A 6,269-nucleotide genomic window follows, 5' to 3' on the forward strand; every position below is an offset into this window, starting at 1 on the left:
CAAAAGGCTCAGAAAAGTATGTCTTTGGGTTTAAGAGTTTTAAAAAAATTTCCAGATTGTAGTTTCATTTATTTTCAGTAAATCATTTATTTCTTTTCATCAAATTCTGAGATAAAGAACTCGGAGTGTTATAAGGATGCTATATCTGGGTAGACTTTGTTAAATATTGTTTAAAGATTTTGGTGCTCAGTGGACAAAAAAAACAGGAAACCAATATGCATTAATGAATCCTTGTAGATAAAGCTTATTTTTGCTAGGATAAATTAGACATTATATTTGTAGCACTGGCACCACTCATCTGTGTAATTAAGGTAAAGAATATTTATTCAGTAACTTCTATAAATGAGGTATTAAGAGATTTAACTTAAGTAATTTTATTATGTCAGCAGCCCTTTGAGATATTATTACTTTTCCTGATTATAGATGAAAAATTCTGACTCTGTAGTTAAGTAGCTGTGCCATCTGACATTTCCACTTACTATTTTTATATTCTGTAAATGAGGGTTGGTCTTTGACCTCCAAGAGTCTCAATTTAGGGGACAGGAAACCAGCCTCTTGCCAGGAGTATAAACTTGGCCTGGTCACTCTATATCCTCAGGTTCTAGTTTTCTTATGTGTAAACACTAAGGATTATTACAGCTAAAATTTTTTATACAAAGATCTTCCTGATTCCACCAGGTCAGACAGATACAAAAGAACTTGGAGTCTAAAAGCACCTTTAATGTTTCATCTAAGTTTTCTTTTCTCTTCGTTAACTTTTTCTGGCTGGCATCAACTTTTCTATTTCCACTAAAGGCCAGAGCAAAAGCTGAGAAAGCGTGAGAAACAAATGATTATATTCAGAGTTCTCAGTATACATACAATTAATTTTTTTTATTATTCAGAAGTAATTATTTTATTGAATTCCAGAGTTCTAGGACTTGAATAAACACAGCAAACAAATTCCAGCATTTTTAATAATTTTAGAATGGCTTTTTTCTACCCACAATATTTTACTTCAGTCTTTAAGCAGTCTTATGAGGTAGTAATTATTAGAGTCATATTATAGATGAGGAAACAGCCTCAATAAAATATCTAATCTGCCTAAGACTTTAGTATTGCAGAACAGCTCTAAATATATCACTTTTCTTATACCACTTGGCTACAAATAAAAAAATAAGGATCTGTCCTTGATTTGCCTGATTATGTTTGACCTAGAAAGGAGTACAACAAATAAGATAATGAAGTACTTTTCTATAGAGATTAGACAGATTTAACTGAACTTTCCCTGTCTTAACATCAAATAGCCATCCCTTTATTTGATATGAATTTTAGAGCAGGGAAAGAAACAACCGATTCATGTGTTTTGTTTTGTTTTTACTTTTTTTTTTTAGCATTTGTTTGATGCCAAATTTACTCCTAGGCCATAACTTCATTTCTTCAGTTTCTTCTGGGATATCTTTTTCTTCTGTGCAACCTCCTGTCGTGGTTTAGGAATAATCTGCTCTTTTTCAGTGAGGAGCATCCTCACGTGGCAGGGAGAGCACAGGTAGGGGTTCATCCACCCACGAGATCTGTAAGTTCTGCGCTGCATCTCGGGAGCTTTATTCACCCACAATATTTTGTGCTTAATGCCCAGAGAAGGGACATCCAAACCCTTAAGTTCAGCATTACTCTCTGCATTTTTAAGGATGTGCAGCAAAAATTCAGCACTTGTTTTGGGCCACCGCCCCTGCGTCTGGCCCCATTTTGGCCTGGGCACACCTATCAACTCTGCCATTGTAATGATGGAATGGCACACACTGCTTCTGTAAAGTGACATCCTTCAGATACTTGGTGGTTTTTGGATTTGCATACCCTTGATGGTCTGGGCAGTTTCATAAGTGTTCTTAAAGTAAACAGGAAGATTTGAACCTCTTGATTTGCATAATTTTGTGGGATTTTCTGAATCAAGTGAATAGTGAACCATTTTCAGAAGTCTCTTCAGGCCACTTATGGGAAGAGCTAACTGATTCATTTTTGCTTTAGAACAGCATGAATGGAAAGTTGGGAATATTTCTCTTGATAACTTTGCAACTGTTTTTAATTTCGAAGTAAAAATCAGAACACTTTTTCTTTGCCACATTGATGAATGATAATTTGTTGATTTTGTTTTTAACCTGCAGAGATTTCTCAGTAGAGTGTACTATTTTACATAATATCTTCACAGATCATACTTAAGAGAATTTGGGTGGTAATGGTGAGATAATCCTAAAAATTAATTTCACATGCTTTTCAACATATCTATTCTTATATCAACATTCATGACTTTTCCTATGCTAATATATTTTGTGGAATTTTTTTTAAACAATTATTTTTTTCTTATCATCAAATAATATTTCTCGTGAAAAAATTAAAAAAAAACACATGCAAACTAAAATTAGCAAATAAGATGCCATTATTTCTTTACACCAGAGAAAATAACATTCTGATGAATATTCTATTATATATAAATTACATATGTAATTACAAAAATGGAACCCATCTGTGCATACTGCTTTTTAATTTTTTTTACTTAAAATATGTTTTTAACTTCTTCCTAAGTAATTATGTATTTTGCCACAATGTTGCTTTTTGCTATATTTGCATCTACCAGTATTTTCCTTCTATGATATTACTCTGTCTTTCCATCTGAAGTAATTATTACGCTGAATTTTGTGTTTTATACTCTTCTCTGCTTAAAAAGAAAAAAAGAAAACTATTTTCATGGCAACACAGTCAGAAAAATGCATAATTTATAACAAACAGTTAAATGTGTTATTTTAATCTCAGATGTAAACACCATATGCAAACATCACCCTGAGGCAACTCTGTTGACCTCTAGTGTTCTTCCAAAGATAGATTAAAGCCACTCACTTAAGGTAACCAGACACAGCAGAATAGAAAGAGTATTTAGAGATGCTAATAAAAGGATATGAATATTAATGGTCATGTGAGTAAGAAGAGAAGTTACAAGAGAGGATGGTGTCATAGTAGATAACAAAATAGAGAGTTAAAGCATAGGAGACAGTATCACAAATCCTTGAAAGCATCAAAGAGGTCTAGCAAGATGAAGGCTGAGATGTCCATTGGATTTAGGAATCAGCAGGACGCTGATGACATTTTTGCAGGGTAGTTTTGGTAGAATAAATGAAGGGAGGCCATTAGACTAAAATAAAGGCTTAGAGTTTTCTTTTAAGAAACTTAGCAAAGGGAAAAGAAAAACAGGGGGCAATGTTTAAGCAAGATGATTTAATCACAGACGTTTATGGTAGTTTTGTCTGTTTGTTTCTTTTTAAGAGTATAGAAATATAAGTATCTCTGTAGTCTGAGGGGAAAAGCCAACAAGTAGCCAGTATCGCAGGTGTGAACCCAGCACTGTGCGAGAGGAGGAAGGAGTCGGGCCGGGGGCTGAGTTTTGAATGCCGGAAGCTCCAGCCGATCTCTTGAGAGTGGAGGAAAGAGGAACAATAGGATATATCCGATGAAGGTCCATTTGAAGCTGGGAGCATTTTCTACCCGGTACCTGTTTCCTCGGTGAAGAAAAAAAAAATGTCTTAATGTTGATGAAGGGCAGCCTCAACATTTTGAAATATTATAGAAGAATTAGAAGTGATGTAATAGAAATAATGTAGAAGAATGAAAGAGGTTTTGAAAGACCAAAAAAAGTTAGCAAACATGCACTGGTAATTGCGGCAATCTGAAGTTGCATGACTTTTTCTCCTATAGCACTTAGCGGACTAGGGTAGGGAAACCAGCACTTTTTCTCACTGGGGATATATAGGCCAAGTAAATAATCATTTCTAAAATTTTGAACTTGGTGAAAATTATTAAGGCCAATTAACTTTTTAAGTGTATCTAATTTAAGATTAAGTAATAGGTGTGATTGATATTTGATTTTTATTTATTTAATATGCACATATATAACATTTACTTATCGAATGAGTTAATACTAGAACTCATTTGATCTACATAACAAATGAATGAGTAAGCATAATTATTATTCTCACTTCACAGATGAGGAATTATAACACAAAGAGGTTAAAATAGGTTTAAGCAACTTTCCTCAAGGTCATACAACTGGTATGTAGCAGAGACGGGATTCAAATGTAGGCAGTCTAGTGCCTGAGTCCACCCATGCTCTTAACCACTTCATTATGTTGCCAAGTACACCTCTTTTTAGCTATGCTTTTCTTAACTTAAATTGCTAAATAACAGAAATGTTGCAGAGACTCAATACAACAAATCAATTCTGCCTAAGGCTTTGTTTCCTCTGCTAGGAACAATAGACTCTAAGAATAATACATTTAATCCTTTAACCTTTCGAGTGAGATCAATCGTAGACTGAGACTTTCTGTGCTGTGAGGTTTTTTAAAAAATATTTCTCAGAAAGCTTCTTGACCATGCTTGCTCTGCACGCTTATTCCCTTCGCCCCCTCCTTCAAAGGCAAATTTGCTGCTTGAGCATTTAACGGTCGCGACCTCACTTTTCATTCACTCAGCAATTCACTGCATTATGGATTTAGCATCTGTGATTCCTTTTGCATTCATCTCTAAAAAAAATTACTGAGATTTCTAAAAGATCAAACCTCTTGGGTTCATCCTGTTTAACCTCTCTTCGGCTTTGACTTTGTCGAAAATATGTTCTTCCTGACATTCTATTTTCTCTCAGATTTTATCACACGATTTACTTTTGTTTCTCTTTCCAATTGCTTCTTGAAGAATTAAAGATTTGTATATAAAAGACTTTTGTCCTTAGTCCTAGAGCTTGGACTGTCACGTAGATTTACTAAGACTTCCAACTCCAATGACAGCATTTCTTCTGGTGCAGTCTCATAGATCAAACTGCCTAATAAACACCCTTCCCACGCTTGTCTCACACGACCTCAGAGCTTGAGTGTGAAAACCTGAATCATTATCTCTCATCTTTGATGATGGAGTATGTGCAGCTGTGGCCCATATCCAAACCTCCATGATTTCTGGCATGTCATATTGCTACATGTCTTTCCTCACTGTCTTCAAAAGCACATCCTTCCTATAAAAACATAGAACTTGAAAATTCACTAGGCTGAAAATGAAGAGTGATGTGAAAGTTATTGTCAAAATGTGGCAGGAGTTTTTACTAATGACCATTTGATTGAATAGGAAGAAAGCATTCACTCAGTTGTTCACACGTATTTTATATCCAGAACAGAGAAAACTTGGCCATATAAATGCACTTTGTATCATCCTTTTGCCACCATCTGGCTCCTGAATAAGAAGAAAGATTGTTCTAAATAAGAAACTTGGCAGCTATTCTCCTATTGCACGATGAAGGTTTCTGAGGGCAGTTAGAGGGCTGTTTATCATTTGTACATTTCTCTTTCTCTTTCCAGAAGACGCCTGGGCAGGAAGTATGTAGTAATTGAAATGGCACACTGCTGCCCAAGGGGTGACTCTGGAAGTAGTACATATTGAGGAGATGAGATTTTCATGTACTGTGTCTTTTAAGATATCAAAGCACTGGGACATATATGTAGGGAATGATCTGAAGTATTAAATGAAAGCCTTGTAGGCACTGGGAATTGAAATAGAAACTGCTTACATCTATGCATTTGTATACCTAAGACAGGGATCCAAAGAACACTGCATTGAACCCAGTGGAGACAAAGAAAAATAAGACACAATAGAAAACGGAAAAGGGCAAGGAAAATGCCCAAGACAAGAAAATGAAGACATCATCAAACACTAGAGAAAGAGCAATTCCCAGGAAATAGTTTTTTCAGAATTCAAAATGAAATTTAGAAAATTTCTTGATCCTCATTAGTGAAGAACCAATGAAGTTTTCATCAAACAGGAGCAGAAATTCCCAAGGGAAAGCTGAGATAAATGGAAAAGAGAATAAGATATAAAGGTATATTAGGGATATAAGGAAGAATTACAAGGTAAATAAAATCACAGCAGTAGAATTTTAAAGCTTATATCGGGGCATATAGGTTAGAATTGACACTGTAGAGTAACAAAATAAAATCTGAGGTGCTTTCCTAGATTGCAGAGGGCAAAGTTCAAAAGATAAAATTAATGAGAGAAAACATAATAGATGAATAAAACAGAAAATGTAAATGCAGTGTAAGCATTATTGATAGGCATAAAGAAAAAATTTTGAGCAATAGGAAAGGAACAATAGAAAATATAATTCAAAGACATTTTTCTGAAGTGAAAACACTGTGTATCAAAAAGATTAAGCACAGTCTAAACATCTCAACAAGTAGCATCCTGGCACATCTTATTAA

The 6,269-nt window shown here is 34.7% G+C and overlaps 1 pseudogene; it reads right to left on the reverse strand.

Moving 5' to 3' along the window:
• Positions 1–1,411: 1,411 nt before the first annotated feature.
• Positions 1,412–1,948, reverse strand: LOC105290169 (annotated as a pseudogene).
• Positions 1,949–6,269: the final 4,321 nt, after the last annotated feature.

This window comes from Pteropus vampyrus, unplaced genomic scaffold (genome assembly GCF_000151845.1).
Source record: "Pteropus vampyrus isolate Shadow unplaced genomic scaffold, Pvam_2.0 Scaffold33, whole genome shotgun sequence".
Classification (NCBI taxonomy): domain Eukaryota; kingdom Metazoa; phylum Chordata; class Mammalia; order Chiroptera; family Pteropodidae; genus Pteropus; species Pteropus vampyrus.